At 39.7% G+C, this 13,567-nt stretch overlaps 1 protein-coding gene and 1 non-coding gene across 2 annotated transcripts in view; both read right to left on the reverse strand.

Moving 5' to 3' along the window:
* The window catches only part of COMMD1 (copper metabolism domain containing 1), a 111,275-nt gene that overhangs the window by 43,396 nt on the left and 54,312 nt on the right, over positions 1–13,567 (reverse strand). The window lies entirely within an intron of this gene.
* LOC126025232 (U6 spliceosomal RNA) lies at positions 11,014–11,120 on the reverse strand. Its single transcript, XR_007501274.1, has one exon. It is a non-coding gene; the product is annotated as a U6 spliceosomal RNA (small nuclear RNA).

Here is a 13,567-nt window from a genome sequence, read left to right on the forward strand (position 1 = left end):
TGAGACGCTGCCTTGGATCTTTTATTATTAACCTCTCTCAGATTTTTTACAGGTGTGGTTGTTCTTCTACTCAGCAAAATAGGAGTGCAGTCGTCTGAGAAGCCTTCCCAGCTAATTCCTGCTGGCCGGGTCCCCCCTGGGGGGTTTCTGGACCCTGCATTTTGGGTCCCCCCTGGGGGGTTTCTGGACCCTGCACACAGCAAAAGCAGTACTGAGAGGAAAATTTATAGCTTTGCAAGTACACATCAGGAAAGAAGAAGGGGCATACCTGAATAGCTTAATGACGCAGCTCATAGAATTAGAAAGTGCTCAACAAAAGGATCCAAAAATAGGGAGGCAGAAGGAAATAACAAAGCTGAGAGCAGAAATCAATGAAGTGGAAACCAGAAAAACCATCCAAACGATCAACGAAAGCAGAAGTTGGTTCTTTGAAAAAATAAACAAGATTGATAGACCACTGGCAAAACTAACAAAGAAAGAAAGAGAGAGAAACTTGATAACTCGTATTAGGAATAAAAAAGGAGAGATCACTACTGATATGGTAGAGATTCAAAGGGTAATCAGAAACTACTTTGAGAAACTCTATGCCACTAAAAATGAAAACCTGGAAGAAATGGATAAATTTTTGGAATCTTATAATCTTCCACGATTGAATGAAGAGGATGTAGCATATCTAAACACACCCATTACTATTGAGGAAATTAAGAAAGTAATCAAATGTCTGCCCAAAAACAAAAGCCCAGGCCCAGATGGATTTACTAATGAATTCTTTCAAACCTTTCAAGAGGAACTACTACCAATCCTGGCAAGACTCTTTCATGAAATTGAAAAAACAGGAAAACTTCCAAATAGCTTTTATGAAGCCAACATTACCTTGATACCTAAACCAGACAGAGATGCTACGAAAAAAGAAAATTACAGACCAATATCGCTGATGAATGCAGATGCAAAGATCTTCAACAAAATCCTGGCAAATAGGATTCAATGCCTCATTAAGAAGATCATCCACTACGATCAAGTAGGTTTCATCCCAGGAATGCAAGGCTGGTTTAACATCCGTAAATCTATCAACATAATACACAACATCAACAGCAAGAAAAATAAAAATCACATGATCATATCAATCGACGCAGAGAAAGCATTTGACAAGGTCCAACACCCATTCTTGATCAAAACTCTCAGCAAGATGGGAATGGAAGGAACCTTTCTCAATATAGTTAAGGCCATCTACCACAAGCCAGAGGCAAATATTGTCCTCAATGGAGAAAAACTGAAAGCCTTTCCTCTAAATTCTGGCACAAGACGAGGCTGTCCTCTCTCACCACTCCTATTCAACATAGCACTGGAAGTACTCGCTATAGCGATTAGGCAAGAAAAGGATATCAAGGGAATCCAGATAGGAAAGGAAGAAGTCAAGCTCTCACTGTTTGCAGATGACATGATACTCTACTTAGAAAACCCCAAAGACTCTACCAAAAAGCTTCTAGAAACAATAGACTCATATAGCAAGGTGGCAGGCTACAAAATTAACACACAAAAATCAATGGCCTTTCTATACACCAATACTAATAAGGAAGAAATGGACATTAAGAAAACAACTCCATTCACTATAGTGTCACACAAACTCAAATATCTTGGAATCAACTTGACTAAAAATGTGAAGAACCTATACAAAGAAAACTATAAAACTCTGCTCCAAGAAATAAGAGAGGACACGCGGAAATGGAAGCACATACCCTGCTCATGGATTGGCAGGATTAACATCATTAAAATGGCAATACTCCCCAAAGCACTGTACAGATTTAATGCGATCCCCCTAAAGATACCCATGACATTCTTCAAAGAAGTGGACCAGGCACTTTTGAAATTTATTTGGAACAATAAACACCCTAGAATAGCTAAAGCAATCATTGGGAAAAAGAATATGGGAGGAATTACTTTCCCCAACTTTAAACTTTACTACAAAGCAATAGTTATCAAAACAGCATGGTATTGGAATAAGGACAGGCCCTCAGATCAGTGGAATAAGCTTGAATACTCAGAGAATGTTCCCCAGACATACAATCACCTAATTTTTGATAAAGGAGCAAAAAATCCTAAATGGAACAAAGAAAGCCTCTTCAACAAGTGGTGTTGGCACAACTGGGTAGCCACTTGCAAAAAATTGAACTTAGACCCCCAGCTAACATCATGTACAAAGGTAAAATCCAAATGGATTAAAGACCTCGATATCAGACCCAAAACCATAAGATATATAGAACAATACGTAGGTAAAACACTCCAGGACATTGAGGCTAAAGGCATCTTCAAGGAAGAAACTGCACTCTCCAAGCAAGTGAAAGCAGAAATTAACAGATGGGAATATATTAAGCTGAGAAGCTTCTGCGCCTCAAAGGAAATAGTGCCCAAGATACAAGAGCCACCCACTGAGTGGGAGAAACTATTCACCCAATACCCATCAGATAAGGGGCTAATCTCCAAAATATACAAGGCACTGACAGAACTTTACAAGAAAAAAACATCTAATCCCATCAAAAAATGGGGAGAAGAAATGAACAGACACTTTGACAAAGAAGAAATACAGATGGCCAAAAGACACATGAAAAAGTGCTCCACATCACTAATCATCAGGGAGATGCAAATCAAAACAACTATGAGATACCACCTCACACCACAGAGAATGGCACACATCACAAAGAATGAGAATAAACAGTGTTGGCGGGGATGTGGGGAGAAAGGAACTCTTATCCACTGCTGGTGGGAATGCCGTCTAGTTCAACCTTTATGGAAAGCGATATGGAGATTCCTCCAAAAACTGGAAATCGAGCTCCCATACGATCCAGCTATACCACTCCTAGGAATATACCCTAGGAACACAAAAATACAATACAAAAACCCCTTCCTTACACCTATATTCATTGCAGCTCTATTTACCATAGCAAGACTCTGGAAACAACCAAGATGCCCTTCAACAGACGAATGGCTAAAGAAACTGTGGTACATATACACAATGGAATATTATGCAGCTGTCAGGAGAGATGAAGTCATGAAATTTTCCTATACATGGATGTACACGGAATCTATTATGCTGAGTGAAATAAGTCAGAGAGAGAGAGAAAAACGCAGAATGGTCTCACACATTTATGGGTTTTAAGAAAAATGAAAGACATTCTTGCAATAACTTTCAGACACAAAAGAGAAAAGAGCTGGAAGTTCCAGCTCACCTCAGGAAGCTCATCACAAAGAGTGATGAGTTTAGCTGGATAAATAACTACATTTTGAACTGTCCTAATAATGAGAATGTATGAGGGAAATTGAGAACCTGTTTAGAGTACAGGCGGGGGTCGGGTGGGGAGGAGGGAGACTTGGGACATTGGTGATGGGAATGTTGCACTGGTGATGGGTGGTGTTAAGAAAAAAAATATTGTTATTCAATAATGGAATACAATGTATATACAATATATTATTATATACAATACATTGCATTATAAAAAAAAAGAAAAAACAATAAAAACACAAAGCATCAAATCGTCCTGAAAAGAACTAACATAATACTAATATCTTTTCAATTCTTGCATTCTGTCTTCTCTACCTTCCTCTTTGAGCTAATCACTATCTTCGTAGGAACTTCTGAGAGTAATTTTAAAATCTATTTTGCTCCTATTTCTTGAAAAAACTACCTTTTCTCCATCAGACCTTAGCATTTTCATTAAAACCAACTGACCATGCATGTGAGTCTTTTTCTAGGCTCTGCATTCTATTATATTGACTTATATGTGTTTACCCTTTTTACATTAACTGAGACTTTGATTTGGTGGTTATCTTGCGATCAGTGTACTTTTCTACATTAGCTGGGATTTGAGACAATACTTTGCTTAATATAATATAAATAGAATAAATAGAACAAAGAACTAAAAAGCAGCAGATACTAAGTGATACTAAGTGCATTAGTATTAATGATTGAATCACATAGCCTCCATATGTTTTGAGGATAATTATGTAATAATACATATTATTATTGAATGTCCAGAAAAAAATAAAAACATGAAATAACTTGAAAAAAATCACATTAAAAGACTTTTTTTGTTACTTCATTTTGTTTTTGGGCTATATCCAGTGGTTCACTCTAATCTGTGTTTAGTAAATCACTCCTAGCAGGGTTTGGCAACCATATGTCTTAGTCCTCTAAGACATTTTTTTATATTTTCATGTGAGACTAGTTGTAAGTACTCGTGAACATCAGTTTTCATTTTTTTTCTCCTCATCAAAATATTAAAACTTAAAACGAGGATTTTTTCAGTAGTAAGAAATAACCCAACACATATGTCTAAAGTTAATCTTGAAACATGTTTGCAATCATAGTGCTTAAATAAAGATATTTAAAAAATAAAGTTAATTTTGAGTGAAGTAGGTATAGATAAACTTTATCACTGTCATGGGTTTGAAACTAGGTCAAAGATCAAGGACAAAGGTCCTTACCCCACAGTCTGAAGATAAGAATTTAATCTTGGGGCCGGGAAGGTGGCGCTAGAGGTAAGATGTCTGCCTTACAAGCGCTAGCCAAGGAACGGACCTCGGTTCGATCCCCCGGCGTCCCATATGGTCCCCCCAAGCCAGGGGCGATTTCTGAGCACATAGCCAGGAGTAACCCCTGAGTGTCAAATGGGTGTGGCCCAAAAACAAAAAAAAAAAAAAAAGAATTTAATCTTGTTTTTACTTCCCTCAAAGTCTACCCCTTACTTTGTTCAAGCTTGTTGATAAGATGGAGCATGTCTCAGAACCAGCCCACCAGATAGATAATTTTATTATTTATGCCGATACCCACTGATTCATATTCCTCTCTTTTTTCCCAGCCTTTCCCTGTGGAACATATTTCTTGTGACTATGCAAACAAGATGGCTGTTGTATGGACAGGAGTCCACCATCTTCCAAGCTGCCAGTCAAGTTCTTTTGACCATGTCTCATTTGGCCTGTGAGCAGCAGCAGAACTAAACCCTCTGAGGTACATTCTGGTAATCATCTTTGTGGTTAATATTTGCCCTCTTTTCCCGGGATCTGTGAGTTCAGAAATAATAAACAAAATTTTGTTTGACTTTGGACCAAACAAGCTATGTTCAATACCTACTCTAGGCTTTACATTCAGGAATCACTCCTGCTGGATGCCTGAGATTGAACCCAGAGGTCAGCCTGCTGCAAGGTAAACACCTTGCCCTCTTACTATCTCTACAGCCCTCAACAAAAATCATTTTAAAGAGTTCAAGCACTGTCATAAAGAAAAAAAAAATAAGTGGGGCATAGTCTGAAAGGTTTTTTCTTCACTAGTTATTACAGAAAATAATTATGAGGCTAACTGATAAATAATGTAAAAATACAATCTTCTCTAACAAACTGTATCTTTCAAAAAATTGGGAACAAGTAAAACTGAATCCAAGATCAATATTAAAGAAAACTATCCTTATCCCAAAGCCTAATCCCAAAGATAAGGGAAGTTTTTCCTTTTTCCTTTTTTTTCTGATAAGACAGTGTACATCAAGAGACCAGCCAAAGTGAGAATTTTTTGTTTGTTTGTTTTTTGTTTTTGTTTTTTGGGTTACCAAAACCGGCAGCACTCAGGGGTTACTCCTGGTTCTACGCTCAGAAATTGCTCCTGGAAAGCTCAGGGGACCATATGGGATGACAGGATTCGAACCACCATTCTTCTGCATGCAAGGCAAATGCCTTACCTCCATGCTATCTCTCTGGCCCCTCAAAGAGAGAATTTTTTTTTTTTTTTGGTTTTTGGGCCACACCCGGCGATGCTCAGGGGTTACTCCTGGCTGTCTGCTCAGAAATAGCTCCTGGCAGGCACGGGGGACCATATGGGACACTGGGATTCGAAGCAACCACCTTTGGTCCTGGATTGGATACTTGCAAGGCAAACACCGCTGTGCTATCTCTCCGGGCCCCAAAGAGAGAATTTTTATTGTTCGTTCTAATGTTCCCTACTGGTCAGCAGCCCACCCTTCTTTAAAAAAGTGATTCCCTAGTGATTTCCTACAACAGGAAACACAGCCACCTGCCCCTGAGAAAATGAGGGGAAAAAAATAAGAGAAAATGAGAAAAAATGGGCACAGTTTCCAAAGCTCTCCCCTTGCTGAATCTTTTGTTTGTTTGTTTGTTTGTTTTGTTTTTGGGTCACACCCGTCTGTGCTCAGGGGTTCCTCCTAGCTCTACGCTCAGAAATCACTTCATGCAGGCTCGGGGGACCATATGGAATGCTGGGATTCGAACCACTAGCCTTCTGCATGCAAGGCAAACGCCCTACCTCCATGCTAATTTTCCAGCCCCATCTTGCTGAATCTTTTTTACGTCCTTTTTTTTTTTATAAAACTTTTGATTTTTCCTCTGCATTACTTCAGATCTTTTTCCTTTGAGTTTTTCCACTTAAACATCTTTAAAAAGAAAACTTGATGTCACTTCCATAAAAGGAAAACTAATGTTAAGCTGCTATAAAAGAATACAATTTAAAAAATGCAATCTAATGAATGTCTCATGTTAGAGAAACACTAGTTTGGAAGTTTCTGAATCTGTGAGAGAGAAAATTTAGCATGTGTTATAGCCACGATTCTACTTTTGTATAATCAAAAGAATTAGAGAAGTTTCTCTTTCAAATTATTGTTGGGTAAGATTCCCTGTAAATCTGTGAACTGTCACATTTTGGGAAGCACTAGCCAGTGGGAAATTGAAAAAAAATAGTGAAATATTTGATGGGCATCTTCTGTGTACCAGGTACTAATACATGATCAAAATAAGATATGGGCACTGCTCAAGTAGCTATATTGGAGACAGAAGATGAGTATTTATAAAAATTTTAAATATTAGAACTAAAATAAAATTGATAAGAAAAAAAAGTGTTTTCTTGCTCTCTTTCTCTACAAAAATTCTTCTTATAAATGTGAAGACAAGATGGCTGCTTTAAAGAGTCCACTGCTTTCCAACCTGCTGGTGGCTTGTTGCCAAAGCTCTTTCTTGATCTGTCTCCATCATGTCTTTCATTTGATTGGCAGAAGTAACAGTAAAATTGGACCTTTGCAGTTATACCCTCAGTAAATACAAAGTCAGTTTCACTCCCAACTGTGAGTCAAACAAACTAAGAAAGGTCACTGTTAATTGGGCGATAATTCTAGTTTGTTAAATAAAAAATCTAATCACAACACCTTCCAGAGGCGTCAAAGTTCTTCTATAATAACTGGCTACTTATTATTCTTTCTTTATTATTGTTATTATTATTATTACTACTATTATTACTATTTGGGAGGGGGTCACATCCATCTGTGCCTGGCTCTTGCTCCTGGCCCTGTGCTCTGGTATTAATCCTGAGGAGCTCAGGGTATACTTAATCCGCTATACAATCTTTTGGGCCTGCTACTTCTCATACTTAATTGCTCTTTTTTCTTTTATTTTCATTCACAGTTTTTTTAATTGAAATAATTGTGATTTACAAAGTTAATTATACTTGAGTTTCAGACATACAATATTTCAGAACCAATCCCATCACTAATGTTTCCAGAGTGCATCCCATGCCCCGACTACCTGTCCCCCCAGCCTGTTAGCATAACAGGACCATTTTTAATTTCGTTCATAGCTTTTCTGGTTGTAATTTAACCATCAAGTAGTGCAACAGTGCAAACCATCACATAGAATCTTTCTATTAACTAGTTCCTCTTGTGGAGCCAGAGACAGAGCATAGTGGTAGGGAACTTGCTTTGCAAGTAGTCTCCTCAGGTTTAATCCCTGGTAGAGTAAGCCCCTAGCTTACTTATGGTTCCCCACCCCCCAAAAAAGAAAAGAAAGAAAAATGTTGAGAAGTATTGATCTTTTTCATAGAGTTTAATCAATAGTATAAAACAGATGGAAGAAGGATGGATTCTTTGGTTTTTTTTTTTTTTTTTTTTTTTGGTTTTTGGGTCACACCCGGCAGAGCTCAGGGGTTCCTCCTGGCTCTAACTCAGAAATCGCTCCTGGCAGACTCGGGGGACTATATAGGATGCCGGGATTCAAACCACCATCCTTCTGCATGCAAGGCAAATGCCCTACCTCCATGCTATCTCTCTGGCCCTGAATTCTTTGTTCTTGAGTTAGGATGACTATCTTCTCTTTTTTATTATTATTATTATTATTATTATTATTATTATTATTATTATTATTATTTTTGGTTTGAGGGCCATACCTGGTGGTGCTCAGGGGTAACTCCTAGCTCTGATTCAGGAGTCATTTCTGGCAGTACTTGGGAGAACATATGGGCTGCTGGAGATCAAACCTGGGTGGGCAGTTGCAAGGCAAATGCCTTACCCACTGTGCTATTCCTACCCCATGGGTATATTTTCTGTCTTCAGACATTTGGATCGAACCAGGGTTGGGCCCATGTACAATAAACACCTTAGTACCTGTCTCCCTCTCCTAACTCTTGGAACTATATATTTAAGTGAACAAATAGAAAACACTCAAGGCTACTACTGTCCCCTAAATTGTTACTGAGTAAGAATAAATGAATGGTGCCAGCGCGATAGCGTAGCTGTAGGACATTTGCTTTGCATGCAGCTAACCCAGGATGGACGGATGGACTTGGGTTCTATCCCCGGCATCCCATATGGTCCCCCAAGTCAGGAGTGATTTCTGAGAGCATAACTAAGAGTAACCCTTGAGTGTCACTGGGTATGACCCCAAATACCCCCCAAAAAGAATAAATGAATAGTGGATATTAGATTTTTCTGTTATGGTATCATAAATACAGAATAAAGGACAATATATTAGAGAGTGTGTGGGTGTGTGTGTGTGTGCGCGCGCGCACGCAAGTTAAGTGTTTTTCAGGAGAGTTAAGTGACACCTAGCTGTGCTCTGAGCTTATTCCTGGCTCTATATTGAGGGATTACTCCTAACGTTCAGTCATATGCAGTGTCAGGAATCAAACTGAGCATGGTAAATGCCTTATTCCTCCCTGTACTATCTCTCTGTCCCACGATACATTATTATTACACATTATTATTATTGCACACAACTGACCCAGGTTAGATCCCCTACATAATATATGATCCCCAGAAATTCGAGCACAGAACCAGGAATAAGCCCTGAGGACCAGATTACAGAGCTGAAACTCTGAGACTCATTTTGGAATGGAAATGGGTCAAGCCCCTTCACACCTCCCCACTACCAGAAAATTCAGCAGCCTCTGCCGGCGATACACCATCTTCTAAGCAGAAAAGCAGCTCAACTCCTCCAAAAGAAAATAATGGCTCACTGTACTTTCCAGGTAGTTCAGTCCAAACTTAAACACTGTGGTATTCTCAGAAATGGGAGGTAAGATGGAGGGCAGATTCCCTTTTCTGCATGAAACCACAGCAGCCCAGTGCCACACCATATACCCTCTGACAGAAATAGCCCAGCTCTACAAGTTAACCTTATCAAACTACCCTACCAAGACACAAAATTTGTTTCCAATTTATAGATCCTAGATGAGTCTGGGAGCAGTTGCACAAAACCTCAATACCTCACATTTTTATAGTAGTGTTAGCCCAGTAGTGTAACAGGAAATCTGATGGGAAAGTTACATAGAAACCTACCAAGCTACTGAGCCTAAATAGTAATGCAGAAGGTTCAATTGGCACCAATCAGCTCATTAAATCCTTAGACACTAACTTTAGTAACACCATGAAGAAATGCTACAATTATTTCAAGTTGACCCTTGTTAAACTATTTGACATTCTATTTGCTTTTGTCTTGTAACAAAAATATGAAGTAAAATTATTTATTTATTTATTTATTTATTTACTTTAGGTTTTTGGACCATACCCAGCAGTGCTCCTGGCAGGCTTGGGGAACTACATGGGATGCTGGGGAGATTGAACTTGGGTCCGTCCCAGGTCAGTCAGCCAAGTGCAAGGCAAATGCCCTCCAGCTGTGCTATCACTCCAACCCTAAAAGATTTACCTTTAAAAATAAACACAACCATAGTATCAGAGTAGCTGTACATGGTATATGGGTATAATGTAAAAGATGAGAAATCAAAGAATGGTAAGTATTGTTGTTTATAGTAGCTCTACGTAGTTTACTTTGGCCTTTAGAGGGTATTTATTTTCACCATTTGTAGAATATTTTTCTCTAGGGAGGAGGGAGCATCAAAACATTTCCATATTTCTATTGATTCTCAAGTAGTAAAGTTTTGTACTTTTCTGTTTTATTTTGTTTATTAATTGCAGTGCTAAAGATTAAACCCCTGGCCTCACTAGTGTGAGGTAGGTGCTACATCACTGAATTACATACATCCCTGGCCCTCTTTGTATGTTCTTCATGCTGCTGACCTCGAGATTTTTTTTTTCACCTTTAACTTTCTTCTTTGCATTAAACACTCCAATAATTAAACCCCAATACTTTTTGGCGGGGGCAGCAGGGAGTACTGTAAATTTGTAATTCAGTTGTTCATTCTTTTTCTTTACTGTGATTAATCAAGTATAGATTAAAAAAAAAAAAAGAACAGATTTTAAGAACCAAATAATACAGGCCTTCCTTACAACAGACCCAGGCTCCTTTTATGGCATAGAGTGACCAAGAACAACCCCTGGTTCTTGGTCAACCGTTTGCAATGCTGGGGATCTAAATTGGATCAAGCACTTTACCTCTCTCTCTTTTTTTAATATGGAATGCTTCACGAATTTTTTTAAAATAATTTTTAACAGACACATGCGATATTTTCTCTTTCTTAATGTGTCCTGAGAATGCTCACGCCACAGTCACACCAAAGCAACTACTAGTATGTTCAGATGAGAACATATTTCACTTCCTTCTGTTCATCATAGATGTATCTGGTTTTTTTTTTTTTCTTCCTTTTTCTTGGTTCTTGGGTCACACCCGGCAGCGCCCTGGGGTTACTCCTGGCTCTATGCTCAGAAATTGCTCCTGGCAGGCTTGGGGGACCATATGAGATGCCGGGATTTGAACCACCATCCTTCTGCATGTAAGGCAAATGCTCTATCTCCATGCTATCTCTCCGGCCCCACGAATTTGCACGTCATCCTTGCGCAGGGGCCATGCTAATCTTCTCTGTATCGTTCCAATTTTAGTATGTGTGCTGCTGAAGTAATCACTTTACCTCTTAAACTATGTCTTTAGCCCTGAGAGTGATTCTGTTACAGGTTTTCTGAAAAGTAATTCATTTTTACTGAAAAGTAATTTTTTCAGTCTCCTATGGTTGTATCATAATTGGTCCCAGTTGAGACTTATGGAATTGATAAAAACAAAACAAAACACTGTAAAATCTTATAGGCATTTGTTTTGAAAGGTTGTTAATGGTTCAGTAAGTTTACATACTCTGTCTTCAATGTGACTAGGCTTCAGAGAAGCTATTAGCATTTTGTGACTGTGCCAAAGATTATTTATCCACTCAGCTCACACATTATTTACTTATTTACTTAAAGTGGGAACATACCTTGTTGTGCTTAGGGGCTATTCCCGTTTCTGGGATTGTTCTGGCAGTGCTTAAAAGACTATCCATTGTGAAGGTTTGAATCTGGGACTCCTGTATCCAAAGCATGTCCTCAGCCTGTTGAGTTCTCTGTAAAGTACTTGAGTTCACTCTTATTTATATTATGCTATCAACCCTTTTGATCTGGCTCTTTATACTGAAAGAATAGTAACAAAAAATTACCCATTTCCTGGGCTGGAGAGATAGCACAGGAGTTAGGGCACTTGCTTTGCATGCAGTTGCTGTCACTGAATGGTTCCCCCCAAGCACTGCCCCAATGACCCTTGAACATAGGATCAAGCATAGTTCCTGAGCACAGTAGGTTGTGGCCCAAACCACTCCCATCTCCAAAAGTTCCTTATTCCATTTTTAGAGAATATCTTCTGCTCTTAGTTTGTTTTACTAGAATAGCTATAAATCACTCAAAAGGAATTTCTTTAGCATCTCGTTTAAAAAAAAAACAACCTATTATAGTAATTGGAATTAAGTTCAACTTTGAGTCACAAGGACTAAATTACCAAAAGCTTTTTTGGTGTTTGGTTTTGTTTTGGGGCCACACCTGGTGGTGTTCAGGAGTTGTTCCTGGCTCTGTATTCAGGAATCACTCCTGGCAGGCATAGGGGATCATATCTGGGATGCCAGGGATAGAACCTGGGTCGACTGTGTGCAAGGCAAATGCCCTACCCACTATGCTGTCATTTTGGCCTCTAAATTACCAAAAGCTTAAAACAGGGGTCTTCAAACTATGGCCCGCGGGCCACATGCGGCCTGCAGAGGAGTCTGATCCGGCCTGCCAGCACTGAGCGCTGTTTGGTTGCCAAGATACCTGCCAGCATATACACTCAGTGTCACGGTTTCTCAGGGATGACGTCCACCGCCTCCACTCACAGCATGTTGTGTGCTGGGAGGGTGGGCGTGAGGGTGGAGTTGAGAGGGACACTGATGCGCCCTTGCGCCTGGCGCTTGGCGCATGTGTTGCTGATGACGTCACTGGAGGGCGCCGGTTGCTGCGTGGTGAGGAGTACCACATGTGGGTGACTATATGATGTAAAAAGGCGCCTGCTCCACCCCCAGGCAACGTGGTGTCTGTGTGCTGTGCCTGCCTGTCAGTGAGGTTTCCCTCCACTCCCTCCACTGCCAAAGGTCAGTCAAAAGTGCCATAGAAATAAAATTTTGCCAGATGGGGGGTTCTGCCCAATTGAGCTGTGGGTGACTCATATGAAAATTCCCCTTTGGGGGTGGTGAGGCGTTAAGTGCTGAAATCAAAGTTAGGGGGTGGGCAGTGGTTGGGAGGTTAGGGGTTCGGTGCTGAATTGCCCATGTGGAAAATTAGGGATTCGATGCTGAAGCATTTTAAAGGGGTTACATTGAAAATTTTATATGCATTTTGCATTTCCTTTCCAGTGTTCACATGCTGATTCCGAACATATCAATTTGGGCATTATATAGGGAGATAGAACTGAACTATCAGGGACTGAGCTGGTCTGCTTAGAAAAGCCTGCAGGGACTAATGGGGGTTCATACACTGTGTGTATATATACACACATATTTGTATTTCACTAACATCAGTTTGGAATCCCTAGGAAACAATGATGTCAAGAAAAAGAAAAATTGACGGTAAGTGTAGGATATTCAAAGAACAGTGGACTTACGATTACTTTTTTATGCGGTACAAAGAAAAAGCTGTGTGTCTGATATGCCAGAATATAGTTGCTGTGTTCACAGAATACAATTTGTGACACCACTATCAAACTCAACATAAAGATAAATATGATTGTTTGGTTGGAGAAATGAGAAAAGATAATATATTACAACTGAAACATACACTGACGACTCAGCAAAATACTTTTGTGAAGCAGAAGCAGTTAAATACTTCCTCACGGGGCCGGGAAGGTGGCGCTAGAGGTAAGGTGTCTACCTTGCAAGCGCTAGCGTAGGACTGCGGTTCGATCCCCCGGCGTCCCATATGGTCCCCCCAAGCCAGGGGCAATTTCTGAGTGCATAGCCAAGAGTAACCCCTGAGCGTCAAACGGGTGTGGCCCAAAAACCAAAAAAAAAAAACCAAAAACA

This window comes from Suncus etruscus, chromosome 12, assembly GCF_024139225.1.
Source record: "Suncus etruscus isolate mSunEtr1 chromosome 12, mSunEtr1.pri.cur, whole genome shotgun sequence".
NCBI classification, from domain to species: Eukaryota; Metazoa; Chordata; class Mammalia; order Eulipotyphla; family Soricidae; genus Suncus; species Suncus etruscus.